The sequence below is a fragment of the Schistocerca cancellata genome, chromosome 1 (assembly GCF_023864275.1).
Source record: "Schistocerca cancellata isolate TAMUIC-IGC-003103 chromosome 1, iqSchCanc2.1, whole genome shotgun sequence".
NCBI lineage: Eukaryota > Metazoa > Arthropoda > Insecta > Orthoptera > Acrididae > Schistocerca > Schistocerca cancellata.
In genome coordinates, this window is record NC_064626.1 from 319,220,858 (window position 1) to 319,235,807 (window position 14,950).

The following is a 14,950-nucleotide window of genomic DNA, read 5'->3' on the forward strand; positions in this document are numbered from 1 at the left end:
CACGGTACATCCAAACCGTCATCGAACCCTTCGTTCTACCATTCCTAGACCGGCAAGGGAACTTGCTGTTCCAACAGGACAATGCACGTCCGCATGTATCCCGTGCCACCCAACGTGCTCTAGAAGGTGTAAGTCAACTACCCTGGCCAGCAAGATCTCCGGATCTGTCCCCCATTGAGCATGTTTGGGACTGGATGAAGCGTCGTCTCACGCGGTCTGCACGACCAGCACGAACGCTGGTCCAACTGAGGCGCCAGGTGGAAATGGCATGGCAAGCCGTTCCACAGGACTACATCCAGCATCTCTACGATCGTCTCCATGGGAGAATAGCAGCCTGCATTGCTGCGAAAGGTGGATATACACTGTACTAGTGCCGACATTGTGCATGCTCTGTTGCCTGTGTCTATGTGCCTGTGGTTCCGTCAGTGTGATCATGTGATGTATCTGACCCCAGGAATGTGTCAATAAAGTTTCCCCTTCCTGGGACAATGAATTCACGGTGTTCTTATTTCAATTTCCAGGAGTGTATGTTTAAGAAAATTGAATATTGTTATTGAAGTTACTTTCGTTGAGATTTCCCTTTGAATAGCAAACAGGATACAAAATTACACAGTGCACTCTGAACTGTGTGTAGCAGCAGTTACCAATAAAGCACACACCAGTAAATTATAGGAAGTAATTTTGCACCAGACTCATACTAATGATAGCTACACTCAAGAGCATTACTTAATCAATTACTGAAATGTTACTGCATGAAGTGCAGAACTAAATTTGGACATGAAGGGCTTTTATCTTGACTGACATGAAAAAAAAACACAAATAAAGATGAATGATATCATAAATACACTGTTTCAGCTCCTCTACATGTATAATTTTTCCTTAGCAACAGTAATAGTTCAATTTTTTCCTAATAGGAGGAGAATATGATGGGGACCCATAAACTAGTATAGTTTCATTAGTCAACGCTCTTTGATGATTGCAGTAGAAAAGACTAATTCAAAAAGCTCATCATTCACTTCACTTGAAGTAGTTCGTAATTTACTTTGCAAGACAATAAAATACAACACATAAAAGGAACCATTCATGATAGAAATCAAAACCACACTATTTTTGAAACTGAGTAGAACTTATTTGCTTTTTTATCACGTTTGAAGCAGGTATTCTAGACAATAATATTTACACACTCTTGCACTGTAATCCTACAAAACTATCAAGAATGAGATTTTCACTCTGCAGCGGAGTGTGTGCTGATATGAAACTTCTTGGCAGATTAAAACTGTGTGCCCGATCGAGACTCGAACTGTGGACCTTTGCCTTTTGCGGGCAAGTGCTCTACCATCTGAGCTACCGAAGCACCACTCACGCCCGGTCCTCACAGCTTTACTTCTGCCAGTATCTCGTCTCCTACCTTCCAAACTCTACAGAAGCTCTCCTGCGAACCTTGCAGAACTAGCACTCCTGAAAGAAAGGATACTGCGGAGACATGGCTTAGCCACAGCCTGGGGGATGTTTCCAGAATGAGATTTTCACTCTGCAGCGGAGTGTGCGCTGATATGAAACTTCTTGGCAGATTAAAACTGTGTGCCCGACCGAGACTCGAACTCGGGACCTTTGCCTTTCACGGGCAAGTGCTCTACCATCTGAGCTACCGAAGCACGACTCACGCCCGGTCCTCACAGCTGGGAACATCCCACAGGCTGTGACTAAGCCATGTCTCCGCAGTATCCTTTCTTTCAGGAGTGCTAGTTCTGCAAGGTTCGCAGGAGAGCTTCTGTAAAGTTTGGAAGGTAGGAGACGAGATACTGGCAGATGTAAAGCTGTGAGGAGCGGGCGTGAGTCGTGCTTCGGTAGCTCAGATGGTAGAGCACTTGCCCGCGAAAGGCAAAGATCCCGAGTTCGAGTCTCGGTCGGGCACACAGTTTTACAAAACTGTGTTTTGTAATAAACTAAGGATACTTCAGCAAAAGCCTATCCAACTTCACTTTTGTGATTTCATGTTTAACTTTTACTACTGCATTTACATCAGACAAAAAAGTCACTGTTAAACACTTGAATGGAAGAATTGTTCATTTAAATCAGGATACTCGGTTTTAGTAGCACTTAGGTGAGGACACTGCATAGGTTCGTGATCAGGATAGAAAATAAGGCTCCGGACATGAATTTAGTTTTTTGTGATTATTATTGAAACAGCACACAAATTAACTGATCAGTGTCCATATAGATTACTGAATGTATGAAGTTTGTGAAGCAGTGGCGAAGATTGGTGGCAAGCGACATGGCGGCTAACTGTACTCACGGCTCTTGATGTTCGAGTGGTCTATAAAAATCTCTTCTTGGCGTCGGATTTTCAGCATATTAGAGCCATTCCTTTATGCCTAGAATACCAAATAATAACCAGATCCACATCGGAGGCAAATCCTTTATAAAGCAGTTTCCAGTTTCCTCTCTTAGCACCGTCGAAGTGTACCGTGCTACGGCTAGCCACGTACTGCGTGCCGTTCATACAAAGGAGCCCCTCAGTTCGACCGTCAAAAATCACCTTTTACATAGCGCCATGCCACTTCCGTTGCGGAGGGACTTCCCTACAGCTTTTACATGTTACAAATACAAATGCCCTAAGCATGAACCATCTATCAATAAATATTTTCTTTTTATGAAAACGCTCATATTATAATAATTTATCATTTTAACGTACCCTTTTGCTTTCTTCGTATATACATTACAAAATTCTAGTATTTTTGCATAGATCAAGGAGTTTAACTAACACAGAATACACACCTCATAATTGCAGATACACAGTTACATAATATAATCCTTCTTCTAATCGATATAAGTGTTACAAGTTGTCGTAGTGGATGAAACAACGACGTCTCAGCAGTCCTTGCTAAAGCGAGTTGAAAGTATGTCGGTATTCGTCAGACGGCTGAGAGGTGCCGCGAAGGCGGCAGCATTGGTCATTTTTTTTTTTTTTTTTTGGAAGGACGGATGCCAGTATACCCAAGATACGTCTTCAAAAAGTGACATTTGTGGCTGGTACAACGCAGACCTCTTTCCCTGAAAATACAGAAGATTTTCTGGAGAATGTGCAAATAATCGTTTTCTCAGAAGACCCAGAGACCACAGCATCATGGAAGTAGTTTGCATAGCACCGTACCCGGTCTTTAATCTCCTCCCAAAATCTTTGGAAAACCATCGGCACACTTGCTACAGCAATCGGCAAGCTTTGGTATTAGAATTGCCCAAAACATATGCGAATATCTTCGAGTCTTCATCCAGCGTGAGCTGCGAATAGGCATCGTCGAAACCAGTCTTGGAGTAACAAGTTTCCACCGCTAACTCTGAAGTCAAATCCTGGGGGCGAGGTTTGGGGAAGGAGTCGACAAGAATCTGCGGGTTGACAGTTTTCTTAAAATCGGCGCAAATACTAATACTTCCGTCAGATCTCTGGACTGGTGAAACTGGCAAAGGCGAAGCGCTATTAGAAATGGGTCTCAGGACGCCTTGTTGTACTGAGTTATCCAGTTCAGATAGCATGGCGTCACGCAATGCGTGTGGAATTTGACGCGCCTGCACAAACTTAGGACGAGCGTCCGACTTCAGCGTAATGTGTGCTTCAAAACTAGTAGCAATACCAAGTGTATCAGAAAATATATCCTCGAATTTCCAACAAAGTGAGTTGACGTTTTTCGATGTTGACATGGAGCAATGAAATTGATTAAGTTATTAGTAGAGAATCCAAAAGTGCGGAAGGAATCAAACACCAACTCTGAGTGGTTGATGACGGAAATATTAATGGTCCGTTCAACCCCGTTGTAAACAGCTGTGATGGCGAAGCACCCTTTCATGGGTACCTCGCCATGATTGTAGCCACCTAGTATCTGTCTCGGTTGTGTTAGCTACTTACCTTTAAGTGAATCGGTTAATTAGAGTTGTAGCTGAACCTTTGTCCACGTAAAGGTTATGGGTTTATCGATGAGGTCTATGGAAAGCGATATTCCGCGCCGTTCTTCCGTAATGTGTCGTACAGCATGTCGTTGGGCGGTTGGCTCTGCAGAGTCAAGGTCCATATTGTCCTCTGACAAAAACCTCTTGAGTGCGAGGTCGCAGAAGGTCAATAATGTTTACGGCATTCGAGGTCCTACATATTTCCTACCATGCAAACCCAATGTTGGCTGCTAATAGCAACAGGGGGCAGGACAAGTGGTACCCAGTGGTGAGCACAGCATGAGCCTGTGGAGCATAGTTGAACTGCTTAGTCGACGATTAAATCACAACAGTGCTACAGTAATAGCAGAACAATGGCAACCATAAACAAAGCAAACAGGTACGCACTAATGACGTAAGGTTGCCTGGGAGTGGAAGGACAGGGCCAAATAAGAATTGAACATCATTTGTATCGACATTTTTATTAACACTTCTCAGCAAAAATAACTTTACCGGTTAGGCCAATAGGACCTTAACACATTGAGACTAAATTGTTCAATTAGATAAAATTACTTAAGAACAATTACTGATAATCGATCAACAATGTTATCAAATATTTCAGTGAGATCAAATAACAAAAGGCTATAGTGTTAATTCAAATATTTGCTCTCAACTCTCCAAAAGTTACTCATGGGAACATGTAGTACGAATGTTTAAATTTACTACAAATTTTATTCTCTTTCCAAAAATATACAAATCTTTTGTGCCACTGGTTACTATTGTTGCAAAATTTACAGAAAATTTCAATAAGAGAAGAAAGATAATTTTTCACCAATTGAATTTACATAACAATCCCTTCAAAGGTTCTAAGAAAACAGTCTTCAAATAGATAGGCCAAAAACCTCTTTAGAGTGTGTTTGACTAAAATACAACAAATAATTCAAGTTTACCTAAAAAGGAGTTCATTAAAAGGAAACAAGAAATAAAGCTCCTTGATATCACCATACTTTGGGCAATGTGATCCTGACGAACGGACCCGAAACTACTTAGGGCAGGTCCGATACGCTGCTCGCCATACTCCGTTCCTAAGAAACCAGTGGGAACACGCCCAAAGGCACAAACATACAATGATAGCCTGATGAACAGAGAAGTAGTTTTTAAGTAAAACTAGTAAAACTTAAGTCTGAGATTAGACGCTCGCAGACAAAACGTTTTTGAAAAGTCGTTAAAAGATAATAAGGTAACTGGCCAAGGCAACCGCCCCCACTTACACCTGATAGTAAAGATGTTCAACGGCCAACCGAGATTCAACTTCAAATCACGTGACGAGGCGGAAACGGCAAATTAACCATCGCACGGAGCGGAAAGCCTACGTGGATGTAAGATACGAACCGATGGCTGCTGAACGTCACATACGTAAACATAAGTATAACCCGCAAAATACAGGCCATAATATTTGCCGCAGTGAGGCGCATAAGCTTGAGGGCTCTGAATAACTAAAGAAAGCAACTCGGCGGTTTCGTACACAAGGCACTAGGGAAGAAAAATGTTTTGGCAGTCATGATTAATAACACTGAACATAAAAGAAACTTACAAAACTTCAATAATTTAAAACAGATAATCAAATCATAACTCTATGGCAATTAACAAATGGAAAGCTTCCCGCGCCCGGGTTCCCGGGTTCCATTCCCGGCGGGGTCAGGGATTTTCTCTACCTCGTGATGACTGGGAGTTGTGTGATGTCCTTAGGTTAGTTAGGTTTAAGTAGTTCTAAGTTCTAGGGGACTGATGACCATAGATGTTAAGTCCCATAGTGTTCAGAGCCATTTGAACCATTTGAACGAATGGAAACTATTACGTTTTGATACGAACAATACGCTCCTCAAATCTATTGGCCAGACACTGAAACAGGAAACAACAACAATAGGAGGCTGAACCGAGTCCGATATAGAAGCAGCAGGGCACAAACACGTGCAGGAAGCGAACCAATCGTACAGCGAGGAAGAAGATCAGTCTTTATGTAGCTCACCGTGCATGCAAAGCCGCTGTGGGATGACAGTGGAAAACTTGGAGCCACCAGGAGACGTGTGAATGACGACGACCCACTGGTCGCCTCCAGACCTGGTCAGCCAGAGGAATAATGTGTCCACTTCCATTTCCGCTGCACGTCCCTCTTGTCCAGAAGATGCTCAGCCAGACCGACTCGGAAGTCACATGCGTGGCAGAACAAATTGCCGGCCGCTGCCCCGCAGACCTGAGTTGTCCGTGCTGATTCACTGCCTGCCTCTGCTCGGAAAACGGCCTCATCAGCACTCGCGGCAAAAGTGTCATTCCCCCAGCACGCCAAAAATTGTGCTCCGCGAGACGTGTCGCGAGCTATCGATCGCGCAACGGTTCACAAACATTGCATGCATCTACAACAGCTGCCGAATTTAACATTTCGTCATAAAGGAACCCAAGGAAATTCGCAGAATGGCAAAGAAACGGCAGATGAAATATTAGCGTTTCTATGAGTCAGTGGAATGTGTGGTGTCGTACACACTCGACTGTGCGGTCAATGAATGTGAGGAGTACAGTGATGACGATGCATGCTTAACAAGTGGAAGTGATACTGAAGAAAGTGTCGAACCGTGTACACTCCTGGAAATTGAAATAAGAACACCGTGAATTCATTGTCCCAGGAAGGGGAAACTTTATTGACACATTCCTGGGGTCAGATACATCACATGATCACACTGACAGAACCACAGGCACATAGACACAGGCAACAGAGCATGCACAATGTCGGCACTAGTACAGTGTATATCCACCTTTCGCAGCAATGCAGGCTGCTATTCTCCCATGGAGACGATCGTAGAGATGCTGGATGTAGTCCTGTGGAACGGCTTGCCATGCCATTTCCACCTGGCGCCTCAGTTGGACCAGCGTTCGTGCTGGACGTGCAGACCGCGCGAGACGACGCTTCATCCAGTCCCAAACATGCTCAATGGGGGACAGATCCGGAGATCTTGCTGGCCAGGGTAGTTGACTTACACCTTCTAGAGCACGTTGGGTGGCACGGCATACATGCGGACGTGCATTGTCCTGTTGGAACAGCAAGTTCCCTTGCCGGTCTAGGAATGGTAGAACGATGGGTTCGATGACGGTTTGGATGTACCGTGCACTCTTCAGTGTCCCCTCGACTATCACCAGAGGTGTACGGCCAGTGTAGGAGATCGCTCCCCACACCATGATGCCGGGTGTTGGCCCTGTGTGCCTCGGTCGTATGCAGTCCTGATTGTGGCGCTCACCTGCACGGCGCCAAACACGCATACGACCATCATTGGCACCAAGGCAGAAGCGACTCTCATCGCTGAAGACGACACGTCTCCATTCGTCCCTCCATTCACGCCTGTCGCGACACCATTGGAGGCGGGCTGCACGATGTTGGGGCGTGAGCGGAAGACGGCCTAACGGTGTGCGGGACCGTAGCCCAGCTTCATGGAGACGGTTGCGAATGGTCCTCGCCAATACCCCAGGAGCAACAGTGTCCCTAATTTGCTGGGAAGTGGCGGTGCGGTCCCCTACGGCACTGCGTAGGATCCTACGGTCTTGGCGTGCATCCGTGCGTCGCTGCGGTCCGCTCCCAGGTCGACGGGCACGTGCACCTTCCGCCGACCACTGGCGACAACATCGATGTACTGTGGAGACCTCACGCCCCACGTGTTGAGCAATTCGGCGGTACGTCCATCTGGCATCCCGCATGCCCACTATACGCCCTCGCTCAAAGTCCGTCAACTGCACATACGGTTCACGTCCACGCTGTCGCGGCATGCTACCAGTGTTAAAGACTGCGATGGAGCTCCGTATGCCACGGCAAACTGGCTGACACTGACGGCGGCGGTGCACAAATGCTGCGCAGCTAGCGCCATTCGACGGCCAACACCGCGATTCCTGGTGTGTCCGCTGTGCCGTGCGTGTGATCATTGCTTGTACAGCCCTCTCGCAGTGTCCGGAGCAAGTATGGTGGGTCTGACACACCGGTGTCAATGTGTTCTTTTTTCCATTTCCAGGAGTGTAGTTTATCGTCCTTGTCGGACAAGGAGCGACAAATCCCTTCTCCAATGAAACCTAGCGGAGGACAGTCGTTGTTCAAGGAACGGGTACTGAACATAATTACGTACGTGGAAGACCATCTGCAGCATAGCAAAAAAGCAATTATGAACAGATTTCGAGTAAGTCCACAGCAATGTGACCGTGTAGAAAGTGACCTACTATGTTATGCACATCAAGTTGCGTGGGACATAGACTACAGTGATTTCAAGGGAAGCAGTTCATTCTTGCTTAACTTCAAACAGTACTACAGAATTGGAAGATATAAGATAACGAAATTTCAAACATAGCGTCAACTTGACGATGCTCCGCAAACTGCGGAATCGGCCAAAAATTTGTAGATACGATGGACAAACTAGTCTCATCTTTCAGTAACGAATTTATTTTCAACTCCGACCACTCGGAATTTGAAGAGGAAATGAGTATGAAAGGAACTCTGGAAATCAGAAGTACCAAGAGAGTTGTATCAAGATCAACTGACATCAGTGAATTAACTCATTCGTATACAAATAAGCCTACTGCCGATCTGGAAGATAAATTGGCTGGAAAGTTATTTATTGTGCTGCGAGAAGTGGGAGATGTTCTGTCCCCTACGATTCTTTGTCGTGTGCGTGATCTTCAAGGGCAGTAACGACTACATTGGTCTCCAAATTTAAACCAACAAACGGAAATTTTGCAAGGTTGCCTTTATTGTGCCGCAAAACAGTATAAACACATGGTAGTAAAGTACAAACAATGTAAAGGATACAGAACGTAATCAATTGCAACATACGTAATGGTAGACAAAAATGTTCTTCGTTTTTTTCCAACTTAACGAATTTGCACACATATTCTGACAACTGATTAATGTGCTTAGTATAGGTTGTGACCACCTCTGGCACCAATATAGGCCTGGCAACAACGGGACGTGCTGTGAATGACTTATCAGTCTCATGTTGATGCAATAACTCACATTCCTCCTGCAGAGCTGCTCACAATTTTCCTATATCTTCCGTTTACAAACAAAAAAAAAATCAGCCAACTGTGCTGTATGATGTCGAGCATAATCGTCCATCTGTATGAAGTCGGAGCCCACAGCACCGCGCATGAGATCCCAAAGTCTCCTCACGCCACCTGACAGCAGTTAAATCTTGCTGATTCACCTTTACAATTTCATGAAGAGGTGTTCGGGCGGTCAACATAATCCCTGCTCACACTATTAGGGATTCTCCTCAATATCGGCCTCTTTCCACAATGTTTGGGTCCCGAATTTGTGTTCCACGTGCTCTCCTGATGCGAATCCGTCGAGATTCACTCTCCATACCAATTCGGGACTCATCTGTGAAAAGAACGTCGGCCCATTGTTCGACCGTCCAGGTGCAACGTTGATGGCTCCACTCTAGACGTTCCCTTCTGCGAGGATACGCCAGAGGTAAACAGACAGCGGGTCTCCAATAATAATGGCCAACTTGCTGAAGCCTTCTGTACGCCGCTTGCCTCGATATAACACGTCCGGGGGATGCTGCGAGGTCAGATGGCAGTTGCAGTGCAGTACCATCGCGTCCTTACCTCCAAATAACGGTCCACTCTTTCTGATGTCACGCGTGGGCGGCCCTGGCTTGGTCTCCGGGACATAGTTTCGTTCTCTATAAACCGTCACCTCATCCGAGAAACAACAGAACGATTCAGATTAAGCCACCGGGCCACATCAGTTTGCGACTATCCTGCTTCCATTCTTCCTGTGCCCTCCACAGCAAGAGAGTCGTAGGCGTCTTCTCTGTACCATTCTGCGCCGTCTGTAACTGTGTAAGCAGCGATTGTGAATGTGTGACTACCCTGCAAACACTAACCCGATACATAGGTACCCTGACGTCATTGCTTTGCGTTGTTGTCCGTTGATCGGAATGCCACCTTCGTGCAGAACACGATCGTAACGACATATGTTGACAGTTTGAATGACTATATCGTGAATTAGACACAGGACGGGGAAACAGCAGTTTGTTGCTTTACTTTTGGACACCAGTGTATTTACATTACAGCGAGCAAGAGAGGGAAAATGGGCATAAGAAAACTACGACTACGGTTAGGCACTGCTTTTGGCAGACAGCTGGTCAAAATAACTTACTTTTGCTTGATTCTTGGTCTCGTATAAAAATCATATTCCTTTAGAACAAAGTATTTGTGCTGAAAAACGTGTGACATTCCAGTTCATACCGCCTGGAACCACTGGACAAATACAGCCTCTGAATGTTTGTTCTTTCCTTGCATATGAAACACGTTATTGCACTTTCTGCAGCTCCCCCTTGTGGGACAGCCAGTTTCACGATTAGCTCCACGAGAGACAGTTCCGCATTCCGTTGCATCCCATCACATTGCATCATTTCTCATAACCGCATTACAGAAATATGATTCTACATATATTCTTTAAGAGTGGATACCTAGCTTTTAATTGATTCCTAGTCCGCATATAAGAAAACCTACTCTTTTAGAACAAACTATTCCTCCTGAAAAACGTGTGACGTTGCAGTTCGTACCAACTAGAACCACTGGACAAATTGAGTCTCTGGATGTTTGTTTTTTCTGTGCCTATAAAACAAATTATTGCAATATCTGCATCCACACCTTAAAGGATTGCCAGTTTCACGATAAGCTCCACGATAGACTGTTTCGCTTTCGCTTGCACTCCATCACATTCCATCAGTTCTCATCGCTCCGTCACAAGAACATGATTCTACATGTATTCTTTAAGAGTGGATACATAGCTGAACGTCCTACACGCTTTTTGACTCCAAGGAGTTCGGCTTCGATCTTGATGGTGAGAACATTTATGATCACTGTGGAACGCCATTTTTCATTACATGTTCATGATGCAAGTTAATGGTTTGTTTTGAGCATTTCTGGAATGTGGACGATGTCCATTTTGTGAAGTGTAATACATACATCCCATGGGAAGTTGATCTCTGCGTCTCCCGGACACTGATTTTCTGTCGCCCTACTGATGCACATGGTGAGTCAATAGCAGTTGATATTTTTCCTGTCATAATTGTTAACACAACACTTTCAACTGAGCCTTACTAAAGATTGAACATGCGACCTCGCACTCAAGGGTTTCATTAGAGTACACCTTTAGAATTTCCTTCCGCTGCTCGAGATTACATTTTGCAGGTGGCCTTGCTTTCCGCTTCCACGGCAAATGGCCCTGCGATAGAGGCAGTTCGTCCGGGCGTGTCGTGTACCGCAACGAACACAAGACTTGGCGTTGGTGGGCAGCCGCCGGCAGAGGGCGGTGCCGGGCCGTGCTGGCCGGGCACGTGCATGCGAGGTGTATGCGAGGTCTGCTGCGCCGATGAACCGCTGCTATATCCATAGCTTCCGCACTAGCAGATCCAGCGAACCGACGGTGAGTTTCATGGGTTTGGACAACTTTCTTGACACCGTACAATGTTGGACGATCCAATTAAAAAAACGCTCCTACCCCAACGTTAAGTCAGAAATACTCTGAAATACGGTGTCTCTAACCATTTGAAACTCAAATCGCGTTTTACAGGTAGTACAAGAAAAAACGCATTGCTTTACTAAGCCTTGACCTTCAACAATAAAATCAATTTATGGCTGCTCTGTTTGTTTAATCTTCCGAAAAAACAAGAGTCTGAAAGCATTGATGTGTTCGGTCTTGTCCAGATGCGTCTCGACCTCGTTTGCAGGGTCAATGAATGAGAGGTCAGTAAGCGCAGTCGTAGGGGACAACATGGACATGAAGTTATACAAGGTGATCAATAATATAACGACAAATTGCAGGGACGCATTACTAACTGGAAATGGAGGAAAAACACGTGTCCGGAAATTGACGGTGTGCACACAACAGCAAATCGTCCCGAAACACAGTACACAGTTGCATCGCATCCATGTCACGACAGATGTTCGAAGTGGCCTCCGTGGAATACAGTGCACGATTTCACACGTTGCATCATGGATTGCCGCACTCCTTCGCACGTCCGGGCATCTCTCCGAATAGCATCACAGGCGTCGTGAACATGCTCTTGAAGGGTCTGCACATCATGAACTGGTTCAGCATACACAAGGCTTTCCAGGTGGCCCCAGAGGTAAAAATCCTGGCGGTTTAAGTCCCTTGATCTAGCAAGTCATGCTACACGGCCTCCTCGTCCTATGCAGCTTCCATAGAAGACGTTGTTGAAGTGTCGGCGAATTGTAATGCGGAAGTGAGGAGGTGCTCCGTCATGCAGAAACCACATAACCTGTCATATTGCCAAATGAACGTTCTCAAGCAGCCCAGGAACAGCATTCCGCAGGTAGTCGAACTACCTGGTGATCAAAAAATCAGTATAAATTTGAAAACTGAATAAACCACGGAATAATGTAGATAGAGAGATAAAAATTGACACACATGCTTGGAATGACATGGGGTTTTATTAGAACAAAAAAAAAGTATTGCTAGACGCGTGAAAGATCTCTTGCGCGCGTCGTTTGGTGATTATCGTGTGCTCAGCCGCCACTTTCGTCATGCTTGGCCTCCCAGGTCCCCAGACCTCAGTCCGTGCGATTATTGGCTTTGGGGTTACCTGAAGAGTCGCAAATGTATCGTGATGGACTGACATCTCTAGGGACGATGAAAGACAACATCCGACACCAATGCCTCACCATAACTCCGCACATGCTTTACAGTGCTGTTCACAACATTATTTCTCGACTACAGCTATTGTTGAGAAACGATGATGGACATATTGAGCATATCCTGTAAAGAACATCATCTTTGCTTTGTCTTACTTTGTTATGCTAATTATTGCTATTCTGATCAGATGAAGCACCATCTGTCGGACATTTTTTGAACTTTTGTATTTTTTTTGTTCTAATAAATCCCCTTGTCGTTCAAGCATGTGTGTCAATTTGTACCTCTCTATCTACATTATTCCGTGATTTATTCAGTTTTCAAATTTATACTGACTTTTTGATCACCCGGTACGTTCCTTCGTCGAGGCGTCTTGGAATAATAACTGTTCCAAATACGTGGTCGCAAAAAATCCCTACCCCACACGTTGATGCTGAACCGATGCTGATGAGACGCCTCAACCATTCCCCGAGAATTGTATGTAACCCACAGATGACGATAATGCAGATTGAAGATGTCAGTTCTGGTCTAGATTGCTTCGTCGGTAAGGAGGATTGATAACAAAAAAACATCCCATAATTGTGATGGTCTAGTACAAAAACCATAGGCAAAATCCGCTTCTGATAATACTTGCACTGGTTTGCAGGTGATAGGGACAGTACTGGCTGTCATACAGGATACATGCAATAGTAGTCTGGCTTACACCATGTTGGTAGACTACTTGTCTTGGAGTCCGTCTCAGTCTCCTGTAGAACCCGGTGCTCCAGATCTGGGGTACGCACAGTCCGCAGCTTACCTGCACGTTCGCCTGTCTAAAAGAACCCATGATCACACAGACGTCCAAAAACTGCTTGAAATGTTATGTGATGTAGTTGGTGTTTATGTTTTGATATAGTCGAGCTGCCTTTCGACCGTTTCCATCTGCTTGTTCCCGACATGAGTAGCGGACCGTTCTGCTACTTACAGTACGCTGCGTCGATCACACACACTGCAACACGCAAGGAACATACGGCACGTGGTCAGAGAAAGTGTCATTCTTAGCGCCGTCTACCGTATCAAAGGCGCATTTTTCGGACACACTTTCATAAGAGCTTTCTTCCTTCCATTTCTAGTCAGGGATGCGCCCCTGCGATTTAACAGTTTTATTAATGTTCACCCTGTGAGTTTCAGTACCGCACCATGTAATGGAGAAGGCTCGTTCTCTAGGCTCACCGGTGATGTGGTAGATTTGCAGAATTGTCGCAGTTACTCGGCGTAATTGCGGGAAAGCTCGATATATTTCCGGTAATCTTCTAAAGGCAGCGGGCTTGTCTCAGTGTTTGAAGCCGTAGGAGCTTTCATTTGTTTTGAGATAATCTGCAGAAACTGCCGTTGCCGTTCCCTGTCCATAGAGGCTTGCATCACTTGTTCAATCTTCTCTACTGAAACGGACATGCTTACATCGATGCTACATGCGGAACCAGAACAGAACACAAAAACTGACAAGTAATGCACATGATAGTAATCAACAGTAAACAAATGACACATAGGCGGTTCTGATAGTCTATGGTCTAGACAAGGTCACTGGTCTCACGACATTCTCCTCGCCGACACTGTAGGGCTCCCGGCGATTCCAAGAAATGAAGAGTAAATTAACTTCTTTATTTTAAAAGAGTACAACTGATTACTCTTGAGAGAAACAGGATTTTTTTAACCTGAGCTGCAATAGCTCAGATACAATTAGTAGTGCCAACGGCCTTACCGCAGTGGTAACACCAATTCCCGTCAGATCACCGAAGTTAAGCGCTGTCGGGCTGGGCTAGCACTTGAATGGGTGACCGGTGTGCCGAACGCTGTTGGCAAGCAGGGTGCACCCAGCCCTTGTGAGGAAAACTGAGGAGCTACTTGACTGAGAAGTAGCGGCTCCGGTCTCGTAAACTGACAAACGGCCGGCAGAGCGGTGTGCTGACCACATGCCCCTCTCCATCCGCATCCAGAGACGCCTGTGAGCTGAGGATGACCCGGCGGTGTCAGTGTTGTTGTGCCTTCACGGCCTGTTCTCGCGGAGTTTAGTTTTTAGCTTAAGTAGTAAACACAAAGGATTCATTCTGTAATGTACACACACTGTGGCTGGTTGGTTGATTTGGGGGAGGGGACCAAACAGCAAGGTCATCGGCCCCAACGGAACAGGGAAGGTGGGGAAGGAAGTCGGCCCTTCCCTTTCAAAGGAACCATCCCAGCATTTGCCTGAAACAATTTAGGGAAATCACGGAAAACCTAAATCAGGCTGGCCGGGCGCGGATCTGACCGTCATCTTCCCGCCTGCGAGTCCAGTGTGCTAACCACTGT

The 14,950-nt window shown here is 45.6% G+C and overlaps 1 pseudogene; it reads left to right on the forward strand.

The window, feature by feature from the left end:
- Positions 1-14,349: 14,349 nt before the first annotated feature.
- Positions 14,350-14,463, forward strand: LOC126099250 (5S ribosomal RNA; annotated as a pseudogene).
- Positions 14,464-14,950: the final 487 nt, after the last annotated feature.